Below are 13,698 nucleotides of genomic sequence, written 5' to 3'. Positions count from 1 at the left end.
GCGAAATGTTTCATCGGGAAATTTCTGAGATATCTCTATTTTAAGCTTTTTGTTTTAAAATCCTTAATCATTTATTGGAAACTTTTAAATAACAGTACAGGAAACTTGTCAAATGATGAGTTTCATATGTCATATACTCATCAAAATGTGCAAAATAAGACAAGAAACAACTTTGTAGAAGGTTGCAATTCGCTAAACATTAGAATAATGAAGTTTTAACCGGATTTTTGAAGATATGGGATTTATTCAGAAATCAAAATTATAAAACCGTATTAAAATATGATTTTTACAAGAACAAATAGATTATTACATAACTGTTGTGTACAAATAACACCGTTCTGCTCTGATTTAGCTTGTTCAACCAAAACTTTGACAGGTTTGTGATTGATAGGGTATTCCCTAGATTTTTATGAATTACTATCATATTTCCTTAACCAAACATCAACCAGTTGCATGGATTCAAAACATATTTAATATTCGAAATTGAACTGCAAACTACTGTTGCAAGCTTTAGGAGAAATACTTTTCATTAGTATGAATGATTGTTTTGTTTTTTTTTGTGTTAAATGAATAAAGAATTAGCACTATAATAGAAGTCTTCGCATTTTTTTTAGTTTGGAAAAGAAGTTTCTGTTTGTTTTTTTTTTTGTTAATATAATATTGAATTAAAAAAAAAAGTTTGTGACGGTGTTTTCAGCATTCTGAGTTGAAAGACTCGAGTTTTATTACTTCTTTTAAGTGCATTTTCAGCAGTAAACATTTAATAAAATTTCATCTTTATTTTAAAACCATGAAAATAAGACTTTTGAAGCTTGCAACAGTAATATGTAGTATATTTTCGATTTTAAACATATTTGTATTTATGCTCCTGGTTTATGTTTGCTTAAGAAAATTTAAAAAAAATTCATTAAATTTCAATAACACCATTAACAATCACAAACCTGCCAAAGTTTCGGTTGAGCAAGCTAAATCAGAGCAGACGCGTGATATTTGTACACAAAAAATAACCCAAACCAAAACAAAAAATATGTAATATTTTAATAATTCTTGTAAAAAATATATTAATACGGTTTTATGATTTTAAGTTCTGAATAAATCCCTTATATTCAAAAACTCAGATCAAACAAAATTTTCAAAATGTCAGCGGTTTGCAACCTTCTACAAAGTTCTTTCTTGACTTATTTTGCACATTATGATGAGTACATGACACATGAAACACAACATTTGATAAGTTTTCTGAACTGTTAGTATTAAGTTTCCAATAAATAATACAGGAATTTAAAACAGAAAACTTAATATACAGATATCTCAGAAATTTCCCGATGAAACATTTCGCTCTTAGAAGCATTGGATAGCTGAGAAAATTTCCTATAAGACACATTTGAAAGTAGCGATGACTATTTTTTCTTGAAAAGGTTGTTCTGGAAAACACGCCGTGTATTATAAATGATGTGTTTTCTAAAAAAAATTGAAAACGCAATTTTCACCAATAGAATATTTTTAATCGTACAAATTCTTAATCAAACAAGCGATTATGACAAACGCTAGCATAGCTAGCTTCCCATGCGCCAGTGACGACACACACCGCGGTTTTGGTGTTCTAGTTTTTTTTTTTTTTTTCATAAAATTATTTTTATTAGATCCTTTTCGGTACTGGGACCTGGTTAGGACCGAGTCGGCTTTTGTAATTACATTTGACTTAATAATTACAGAGGATCTTGTGTGTAAATGTTAGTGGGAGGGGAGCCGATTACCCGCGGCCTATTCGGGGTTATTAGGGAAGGGATTGATGTTAAAGACAAGGCGTGGGAAGGGAAGGGGGATTGTGTAGGGGTCTTGGTTGGCTCTGCTGGCCTTTGCTTTTGTCCTCAGCCGCAACTCGGTGTCCAGCTGCTGGGGCGTTCTTGCTTTTCTTCCGATGCAAACCAGAAACGACGGCTTTGTGCGAAGGCGAGTTATACTAACTGAAGGAAAACTAACTGGAAGAAAACTAAATAGATATTTTGGAATCTGAGAGGAACTGATAGATCGGATAGAGAACATCAAGGTCTAGTTGAGATAACGCGTCTCGCATCGGGATTTCTGGTGGTCTTCCTCGGGCCCTGAGGGTATCTTTCAACTTAATTCTGTGAGCCTGGTGATCTGGACACGCCCATACGAGATGGTCGATGTCCTGATAACCCTGCCCACAGTCGCAAAGGTTCGTATCACTCATGTTGATACGGTAAAGATGAGCCTTGGACGAGTAATGGTTCGACATAAGGCGGGACATCGTTCTGATGAATCCACGCGTCAAGTCCATTCCCTTGAACCAGGCTCTTTTTTGCACCTTAGGTCGTATGGAATACATCCAACGTCCCTTGGTGTCGTCGTCCCATTGTTTTTGCCAATCCAGAAGCGCACGCTGCCTCGGAAAACCGTAGCATTCTTGTACGCTAATTGGCCTTTCAAAAATGTCTCCACTCTCAGCACCCTTCTTGGCGAGCAAGTCCGCTTTCTCATTACCCGGAATCGAGCAATGAGCGCGGACCCACACCACCGTGATGCTGAAGGACTGAGCCGCCAGGTTGTTTAAAGTCTTGCGTATTTCCGTGAGGAAAAACGCAGACTCCCTGGTCGGCTTCAGAGACCGGATAGCCTCAACAGAGCTAAAGCTATCGGTGAAGATGAAGTAGTGGTCAGGTGGCATGGTCTCGATGATTCGCAGTGCGCAGTAAACCGCGGCTAACTCTGCGACATAAACTGAACTCGGGTCCTTCAGCTTAAAGAACAGCTGATAAGATTCATGATAAACACCGAAGCCCGTACAGCCGTCGAGCTTGGAGCCATCGGTGAAGAATCTGTTGTTTGGAGGAACATGGTTGTACTTTGGGTGTTCTAGTTTTGGTACGAGCCCAAAAACCGAACAAAGCAGGCGCAAAGCAAAACCGAGTTAACCGCACAGTGGGAAGCTTGCCATTCAGCATCTACGAAAGTGAGAGAGATAGATATTTTTACAACCGCACCACTACACACTCAATCGCAATACCTTAGGTAGATAGCCATTGGCGTCGCGAGCATTGAAAACTTTGAAAACGATATAAAGCTTAACAGCTTCGAAAGCTCCTATTGGAATCCATTGAACTCTGTTAAATAAACTTACGAAATCACGACAAAATGAAGCCTACTTAAAGGCGATTTTAGGAGCACACGGGAAACCAATTGTTTGTACCCGGATGAATATCCTATGTCAAAAAAGTTTTTGCATAAACATTGGACAGTTATGCTAAAACGGACAGAACAAAAGCAACCGAAAAGCTACGATATCTTACATGTTGAAGGAAACATCGGTAGACAAGCTACTACAAACGAGTATAAGTCGAGCCAAAACATATATGCGCCAGCATTCTCGCGTCAGTATTCGAAGCTCAACTTGGCAACTTGGCGACTGGGACGAAGCGTCGAAAATCAATGCAGTGTGATTTTTGGCGATTTTTTCGATTAATATTCATGCTGTATCGTCTTATTTACGAAGATGAAAATGACGTCCAGCCTTAAAGTAGGGGAAATATGCCCATTTTAATCACTCTAAGCCGTTCGACCAATTCTCATCACTTTTGCCGTTTTCCGCTATTAAATCAACATTTTAAGATGTATCAACAATAGAAAGTTGCTTGCTCACTTTTATTTGAGCTATTTATTACTTTGGAACAGTCAAAAACATTTTATGACAGCTGTAATTCATGATCAAAGTGCTGATAGGCCGATAATAGAAATAGGCTGAGAAAGGGTATAGTTCCCCTAAAACCTACACCTTTCTTTAGTAAGAAAGGCAAAAAGTAAATCGTTCTAAAAATTGATCAGGATTGCCGAGAGATGTTGGTTCAGATTCTCACTCATGGTCTGTGCTATGAATATAGTAAGAAATTTCGAATAAAATCAGAAATGAAAAATGTTGGCGAAGGTACCAGGTAGGCTTTTACCTTTTTTAGTGGTTTTTTTTTCTTATGGTAGGTTAATCGAACGGCTCTAACTTCAGAACCATATTATGAATCTGGATGAAAATTTGGGAGGTTGTAGAGCTCGAAAAGTGCAATTTTTGAGATAAATAAAAGATATGAAAATGAAAAAAATTGACCATATTTTCATTTGAAAACTGTGTATTTTGTTGAAAAGTCTGGCCGCATCCGAAAACAGATGGATATTTCGAAATTTGCGCGGCAACTCGCCCAGGTTCAGCACACTAGCTTTCATCTGCGTTCAGAAGAATCGAAATCGGATATATGGGAGCTGAGAACGGCGCGACACAAAATTTTGCAAAATTTCACCACATACGAACATCACTCGACCTCCACGGAATTTATTTTCTCAAAATTCGGGGGTTGGAGATAGGCGAGTTCTGTCAAGGTGAATCGATAGAGCGTCGAAAATCAATGCAGTGTGATTTTTTGGCGATTTTTCCGATTAATATTCATGCTGTATCGTTTTATTTACGAAGATGAAAATGAGGTCCAGCCATAAAGTAAAACCTATACCTTTCTTTATTAAGAAAGGCATAAAAATAAAAACCTTCGTAGTCATTTTCGATTGCAAATTTAGTTTTGCATAATTATCAAATTCAACAGTTTTTAAGAAAATATATTTTTGAATATATTTTTTTATATCTCCGGTACCAGATTTTGCACCATCCTTAACACTTGCCTTTTTTGGTCCGATAAAACTGCAGTTTTCGCATAATTTTCCCATGTTACTTTCGGACTATTCTGACTTTTTAATATTTTCAAGTTTAATTGGACGTATAATTTTGAAAACCCCGTAAAATCAAGTAATTTGTTCGGGAAATCATTGAAAATATCACCAAGTCAACAGGATAACAACTGAGAATGATTAACTGCTTACTGGGGCCAATAGGGACCCACGGGATAATTAAGTGTAGAACCTCACAAATCGGTCGAAAAATTTCAATCGCGTTTTTCTCAGGCGCACTTTTTAGAACACTTTTATGCGTAGAACGACAGTAAACCATGTCAAAATATTTCAAATATTAAAAATAAGTACGGTTTTTGGCGATCCAACTTTTAGTAAAAAACAGTCAATTAAAATCGTTACTTAATCCACCTTGAGGTGGTTGGTGCCTTCCTCACATTCATGTAGTACATTGTCGTTTGTGTACTATCTTTAGGCTTCGTGATTTTCACGCTCAAAAATTGCAATTTTCACGGGGACCATAATTCTTATGACCGAGCCACGTAGCCCAGTGGTAACGCTTCCGCCTCGTAAGCGGTAGATCGGGGTTCAAATCCCGGCTCGGACCAACACAACTGGTGATCTTTTCCCTTCTGGAATCGATTGCTTAGTAAAGGGAAGGTAGTGTATCGTCACAAACTGGACCTTATCACGACACCTTAGGGAGGCGACCTATGGAATGTTATCATTAACCCTAACATATTAACATTAAGTTGAGAATGAAACTGCCACTGAATCCGCTTTGTAAATGCCGGCCCCGATACTCTTCAAGGGTGTTCCCCTCAGGAACAGGGAAAGATTTACTTTTTATAATTCGAAAACTCCAAATTTCACGCAAATTTCGCGGAACGTAAAAAAATCTTAAAATAACCTTGATAAGGTTACAAAAAATACTGTTTACACTATAATTTATGAAAGTTTTCATTCAGCCATAAATTTGCTTAACTTATTGCACTAATATAATTTGAAAATTTCTTTGTTATTTTTAGTTCAGGGTGGCCACCTCGGGAAAAAACCGGGAAAACCGGGAAAAAACCGGGAAAACCGGGAAAAAACCGGGATTTTTATCCACCGGGAGAAAACCGGGAATTCGACCGACAAACCGGGAAAATATTTTAAGTTTCGTTAAAATTTGACAGAAGCCTCTTTAATGTATTCAATATGTTCTTTTCTCAATAAGAATATTATTCCTGTTATTCTAAATGAAGAATTCGCGAAATCTATGTTTGAATTTGTTCACAGCGAGTGTGCGTGCGAGCAGGTGAAGTGTCGTGCTCCGATCGGTCCGTCGAATTTTTCGCGAAAATCGTAGTACACCGGTGCATCGCGGCGTGAAATTCCGTCGAGATACTCCGGAACCTGCAGTGAATCGGTGGCCACTAAAAACCGTGCGCGACGATCGTGAGATTGGCCAAAATCGTTGCAAATTTATTGGTCGACTCGCAGATCAAATCGGGCCATAACAAAGAACCAAAAAAGTCCCCGCGTGGCAAGTACAATACCGTCGTCGTCGTCGTCTTCGTTCTTTTGCACGGCGTTTGTGTTGTGTGCGGGTATCGTCGTCGTCGTCAACGTGCTGGGTGTAGTGCTGCTTGGGAGTGTATACAGAAGAAATTCTCGATAGTGCACAGTGGGTCGGAGTGGAAGATTTAGTGCGAGGAAAAACAACAACAAAAAGTTTTTGAAAATTAAAAAGAAAAATAATTTCAAACGAGAGTGCATTCAAAAACCCAAATCGTGCGTGCGCCCCCCCCCCACCCCTCCCTCCATCAACCGTTTTTGGGCGGCTGTACCCCAGGTTAGGGGCGGCCCAAAACAACCTGGTGTTCGATTCCTTCTACTTGTGAGCGGCTGTTCCCCACGTTAGGGGCGGCTCCAAAGAAGAGGTTGACCCCCCCCCCCCTCTTTGAGCGTCTGTTCTCCAGGTTAGGGGCGGCTCAAAGAAACCGGTGTCCTGCTCCATCGTCGAGGTAAGCGTCTGTTCTCCATGTTAGGGGCGGCTTACTGCAGGTAGAGTTAGGACCCCCCCCCCCACCGAGCGTCTGTTCCCCAGGTTAGGGGCGGCTCGAATCAGCGTCTGTACCCCAGGTTAGGGGCGGCTGACTAACAGTCCCAGTGCCAGGGTGGGACTCTAAACAGTCCTGGTACGACGGTCCTCCGGCGAGACAGGGGGTTGGTGATGGCTACACGCACCCGCCGTAAAACTCAAGTGCAGAGAGCTCCAGATGCGAGCCGATCCAATCGCCGACCCGATTTTCGGGGATCCAGGGATTGGAAACTCGGGACGTGGAACTGCAGGTCTCTCAACTTCGATGGGAGCGACCGCATTCTTCACAATGAATTGCGGGTCCGCGGTCTCGAAGTCGTGGCGCTGCAGGAGGTGTGCTGGACGGGGAAGGACCACCGAGAATTCGGTGGGTATACTATGTATTGGAGCGGCGGCGATACACACGAGCTGGGGACAGCTTTTATCGTGCTGGGTGAAATGGCGAAGCGCGTGATTGGGTGGTGGCCAGTCAACGACAGAATGTGCCGGTTGAGAATCAAGGGCCGATTCTTCAACCTGAGCATCATCAACGTGCACAGCCCGCACATGGGAAGCGACGCCGATGACAAGGACGCTTTCTACGAGCTTCTTGACCGCGAGTACAGGAAGTGTCCAAAACACGACGTCAAGATTGTCATCGGCGACTTGAACGCTCAAGTTGGCCAGGAGGAGGAGTTCAGACCGGTTATTGGGAGGTTCAGCGCTCACCAGCAGACGAACGAGAACGGCCTACGACTCATCGATTTCGCTACCTCCCGAAACATGGCCATACGTAGTACCTTCTTCCAGCACACCTCCCTATACAAGTACACCTGGAGATCACCAAACGACACGGAGACGCAAATCGACCATGTTCTCATCGATGGTCGGCACTTCTCGGACATAATCGACGTCAGAACCTACCGTGGCGCGGACATCGACTCGGACCACTACCTGGTGGTGGCCAAGCTGCGCCAACGCCTGTCTGAGGTCAACAAGATCCGGTACCGTCGCCCGCAGCGGTATAATCTGGAGCGGCTCAAGGATCCTGAGGTCGCTACCCAGTACGCGCGGGAACTCGAAGCTGCGTTGCCTGACGAGGGTGAGCTTGCCGAAGCCCCTCTGGAGGCCTGCTGGAGCCATATGGAAGCAGCCATCAACGCAGCGGCATCGAGCGCCATCGGGTACGTGGACCGAGTTCGACGGAACGGCTGGTTTGACGAGGAATGTCAGGCGATTTGGGACGAGAAGAAAGCAGCGCGGGACAAGTGGCTGCTGCGCAACACCCGTGGGAACAAGGAGTCGTACAAACAGTTGCGAAGACAGCAAACCCATCTCTTTCGGGACAAGAAGCGCCGCCTGGAAGAGTTGGAGTTCCAGGATATGGAGCAGCTGTATCGCTCCAACGAAACGCGTAAGTTCTACAAGAAACTCAGTCAATCCCGGACTGGCTTCATGCCGCGAGCCGAAATGTGCCGGGATAAGGACGGAGGAATCTTGACGGACGAGCGTGAGGTGATCGAAAGGTGGAAGCAGCACTTCGACGAGCACCTGAACGGCCCAGAGGCGGAGTACCAGGGCGACGGGAGAAACGACGTCAGCGGTATGGTGGACGGCGAAGACGAGCCAGCACCCACGATGAGGGAAGTTAAGGATGCCATCAAGAAGCTGAAGAACAACAAAGCAGCGGGTAAGGATGGTATCGGTGCTGAACTCATCAAGATGGGCCCGGACAAGCTGGCGGCCTGCCTACACCGGCTGATTGTCAAGGTCTGGGACACAGAACAGCTACCGGAGGAGTGGAAAGAGGGAGTAATATGCCCGATCTACAAGAAGGGGGACAAGTTGGAATGTGAGAACTATCGAGCCATCACTATTCTCAACGCGGCCTACAAAGTGCTGTCTCAGATCATCTTCTGTCGTCTGTCGGAGCGAGCAAAGGATTTCGTTGGGCCGTACCAAGCCGGTTTTGTGGAGGGGAAATCGACGACGGACCAAATCTTTTTGCTACGCCAAATCCTCCAAAAATGTCGCGAGTACCAGATCCCGACGCACCACCTGTTCATCGATTTCAAAGCCGCGTACGACTCGGTCGATCGCGAAGAGCTATGGAAGATCATGTACGAGAACGGCTTTCCCGGGAAGCTGATCAGACTGGTGAAATCAACGATGGACGGGGCACGGTGCAGCGTGAAGATTTCGGGGGCGATGTCCGACCCGATCGAATCGCGCAAGGGACTGCGACAAGGCGACGGTATCTCCGGCCTCTGTTTCAACATTGGGCTTGAAGGTGTAATGAGGCGGGCGGGCTTCAACATGCGGGGCACGATTATCAACCGATCCAGCCAGTTCATCTGCTATGCCGACGACATGGACATTGTCGGCAGGACGTTCGAGGAGGTGGCCAGGCGGTACACCGAATTGAAGCGGGAAGCAGAGAAGGTTGGATTGAAGGTGAATGTGGCGAAGACGAAATATCTGCTGGCAGGAGGAACCGAGTCCCTTAGGGCTCGCATAGGACCGAACGTGACGATCGACGGCGACGAGTTCGAGGTCGTGGAGGAGTTTGTGTACCTCGGATCGTTGGTGACGTCGGACAACAACTGCAGCAGAGAAATTCGGAGGCGCATCATCACCGGTAGTCGTGCCTACTATGGACTCCACAAGACCCTACGGTCTGGTCATCTTTCCCGGCGTACAAAGTGCACCATGTACGAAACGCTGATAAGACCGGTCGTTCTCTACGGGCACGAGACGTGGACGATGCTCGAGGAGGACCTGCAAGCGCTTGAAGTTTTCGAGCGACGAGTGCTTAGGACGATCTTTGGCGGCGTGCGTGAGAACACGGTATGGAGGAGAAGGATGAACCACGAGCTGGCGCAACTCTACGGCAAGCCAAACATTCGGAAAGTCGCCAAAGCTGGCCGAATCAGGTGGGCCGGACACGTCGCGAGAATGCCGGACGCGCTGGATGCGCGCCAACCGAACCAGACTATCAATCCGGTGAAGTTGGTGTTTAATTCGGAGCCGTCTGGAACGCGGCGGAGGGGGGCGCAACGTGCAAGGTGGTTAGACCAAGTGGAGGAAGATCTTCGAAGTGTGGGAGTCCCGAGTCGGAATTGGAGAGTAGCAGCCCAAGACCGAGTTCAGTGGCAGCGCATCTGGAGACAGCTCATGACCCGGGGGTTGTCTGAGCAGTAAAAGTAAGTAAAGTAAAGTAAGTATGTTTGAATTTGTGTGATAGACTCATGCTTCTTGGCTATGGATTTTTTTTTTTTGTGTTGTATCCTATGATACTTTTACCAGGCGAAATTGTTTTTTTTTTAATAAAGCAAAATGTTTGCTCTACCAGCGGTTCTCAACCTGGGGTACATGTATTCCTGGTGGTACCACGAGCGGTCTCAGGGGGTCCGGAAGACAAACCCCGTAATGGCGGACATTTACCCCATCTTTGCTAAAATATTAGTTTTGCATAAAATTAAAATTAGGATTTTTTGTAAGTGGAAAATATGGATATCATGGTACGAAAACAACATTACAGTAAATATCTCTCTAAATTTAAAGATCAAGACTTTTCCTTCAAATTGTCACACAAAATACACTCTTTTAAAATATTTTTCTTGGCCTGTATCTTAGCAACAAAAGAATGGATCAAAAATGTTCAAAAAAGAATGCAATAAAGAATTTTCTCAACCATTTGACTTTTTAGAGATAAAATAGAATTATTTTTTAATTGAAAATAGCTACAACTTCAAAAAAGTATGTGTAGTATGTTTAAATCTGAAAAAAAATCAAGTAACAAGCCATAGTCTCAAAATTTGAATGCAAAAAGTGTTAAAAAATGCATTTTACGCTAGTTCAGTTGTTTTGCAATCATTAGTCTACAAAAAATGTAAGATTTGACGAAAACAAAAAAAATAACGAAAAAAAACTAAAGATCGAAAATTTTCAAAAATTCAAGAGATTATTTAATCAACCCAAACATGCTTAAAAATGATTCAAGACGCAAGGGAATGCATTTTAAATTGATTTCAGCTGATTGCACTTAAATTTCCATTAAAATTTTGATGTTTTTTGAAAAAAATAATAATTTTTTGTCCCCTGATTTTTCGGGCCAACAAAAACTTTAAATAAAATGTGTACCCGCCTTATGTGTTGTTGAAAAAATCACAGCACGATAATTTTTTAATTGTTTTTACCATTATGTGTTTTGGGTTTTTTAGAAAGTAATTATTCTAAAAAAAACTTTCAAGGTATCGATTTTTTTTACATTTGTATGGCACTTTTCCTGCGCAGCTGCCAAAGTGTATACATTTTTGTTTGGACTAATGATGCAAAAAGACTTTTTTGGTTATAAAAAAGTACTTACATAGTTTTAACAAAAAGAAAATCTAATCTAATCTAATCAGACCCTAGCGCAGCCAATCTTTCGAAGGGTGTGCCTTAGATTAGATGACGCCTAGCACTCTTCTTGTCATTCATTAACATTTGTAGTGCGCCATTGCATTAGAATGCATTGAAACATCACAAGCGTTAAACCGGCCAGGCCTACTGCGTAAAGCCGTATCGCAGAGATGACTCGTAATTGGGTTGAGTTTGAGCACTGAGTGTTCGAACAACAACACAATTCTGAATCGACAGGGGAGGAAGAAGCGTGGGGACACACCACCATACGCTCCGAGATATGGTTGTATTCGTTGGGAGCACCATGCTAAGAAGGTTTGGTACTCCGGAACCCTCTGGGATGGGACATTGTATTTCCACGAATGCCCTGGACACTATTTGCCGTGGTTATAGCGCCACAACTCGCTCTAATAATTTTAACAAAAAGAAAATCACAGAAATTGATAATTCTTGGAAGAATTGTTCTTTTTGAATTCACAAAACCTTTTTTCAAAGAAAATTAACGAGCATTTACATCAATGTTGATAACAATGTATTTTTGTAAATCTATTTTACAAAATTAATAAATTCTATTAATAATTTAACTTATTTAAAAAAATAAAAAACTACTTTTGATGAAAAAACCCGATACTTTGAAAATTAGAGGTTTGATTGATAACAGATAAAAATGGCTTTGTTTACAACTTACTTACATTTTACTCAAGATTTGAAAGCATTCTTGAGGAATTCAAACTTTGAACCAAATGTATGCGTTCAAAAAGTATGATGATATTAACGTTAGCCTAAAAAACATTGTAATTTGGTTTAAAAACATTCCGGAAAATTCCTTCTGGTCTCGGGAGAAAACCGGGAAAAAACCGGGAAATTGAAAATCGAAATCTGGTGGCCACCCTGATTTAGTTTCAAACGTATGATCTTAACATGTAATTATCTACCGAATAGAACTAAAGCAAACATTTAGTGTAAAATATTTGCAACATACTTTTCATAAGCTCTGAAAAACAAGTTATCTACCTTCAAAAGTTTCGTAAAAACAATATGCAAAAATATAAGCTACGACAAAATCTTTAAAATTGAATAACAAATTAAAGATTGAAATTTCTTATTTTTTCAGGTACATACCATTGAACAAAATCATCTAATTTAGTGAAAAATTTACGGGACTCAAAAAAAAATCTTAATTATTCATGAAAGGTCGGATTTTTTGAAAAAAAAAAAAAAATACCTTGAATCAACCAAATTTAAGTCAATTCATTTCTTTTGTAATTTTACCTTAAAAATAAATTGGTAGTAGAGAAAGTAAACTTGAAAGGATAAAATACAATCCATGCTCCGAATTGCAATCTCTAAATGCATATTTTTTTATATCTACAATTTATCTACTTTTCTTATCTTTAATATATAATATTTTAATCGGGAAATACCTCAGAATAGTCAATGCAGTAGATGTTCTGTATTTAATTTGTTATTTGGCATACACTCAACCCCCGGTGGTTGGTCACTTTTTCGTTTAACACTTTTTTAGTTTGTACCCCGTTGGTTGGTCAAAGTCAAACTAAAAAGTGACAAACTGTCACTTTTTACACCGCGCTCACACATACTATCAAAACAAACGTTTGGTAGTTTGTGTGAACTCCGTGTAAACTAAAAAGTGACCCCGTTCGTTTGGCAAGAGTTGGTGTCAAACCATCGGGGTTTGAGTGTATAATTCTCTTTCACCATGATTCAATCTATCCCCAGCCGGCTGTCTAAGAAAGAATCTTTTGAAAATTTTAAAAATCCATCAGCTAAACTAAAACAGTCTCTACAGTAGCATTCGAGTGTTTGCCTTGAGAATAAATTTTCACTCTTATGAAATACTAACCTTCCATTTGAAATAAACGGGAATTGTCTCGAAAGCAGCATCCGAATAAAACTATAACCTTTAAACACTTTATGCATTGGTTGCAACGCTTGCTTAGAGCATATCCTACACCTTATACCTTCACAAAAACCGTCCAACTCCATGCGAAACTTACTTGGGGACACCGTGGAGATTTTCCCTTGTCCCCTTAAAAAAAAGTGGAGCATCAACACTTCCCGTCTTCCAAATCCTTTTCCTTGTCCCTGGTGCGCGGCCGGCAATTGACGGCTGTCAAAGTTTTGAGAATCTGGTTCAAGTGGAGTTGGTTCTCAATTATCGATTCCTAGGCAACTTGGGCTTAGACAATCATCACTCAACATGGCGAAATCCAGTCTGCAATCCGCTTAAATCGCCGTCTCCTAGTGAAGCGAATCTTTCGAACTTTAGCAGAAATTTGTATTTTAGAATAACTTTTGAAGTGTTTTTCTAGACTTTATAATATCAACTGGACCCCAAAACGGATCCAATGAGACTTAAACGGTCCAAATCGGTTAAACAAGTCCGGAGATGGTCTAGTACATATTTTTCGGTGCACGGACTTACAGAAATACACACACAGACATTTGTTCAGAATTTGATTCTGACTCGATAGGTATACGTGAAGGTGGGTCTACGAGGTCGAATGAAAAAGTTCATTTTC

General features: G+C 41.7%; 1 protein-coding gene across 1 annotated transcript in view; it reads left to right on the top strand.

The window, feature by feature from the left end:
• Positions 1-13,698, top strand: part of LOC120413085 (structural maintenance of chromosomes protein 4) — a 42,010-nt gene that overhangs the window by 26,406 nt on the left and 1,906 nt on the right. The gene's annotated exons all lie outside the window — the stretch shown is intronic.

Source organism: Culex pipiens, chromosome 2, assembly GCF_016801865.2.
Source record: "Culex pipiens pallens isolate TS chromosome 2, TS_CPP_V2, whole genome shotgun sequence".
NCBI classification, from domain to species: domain Eukaryota; kingdom Metazoa; phylum Arthropoda; class Insecta; order Diptera; family Culicidae; genus Culex; species Culex pipiens.
This window is presented reverse-complemented; position numbering and strand designations above follow the sequence as displayed.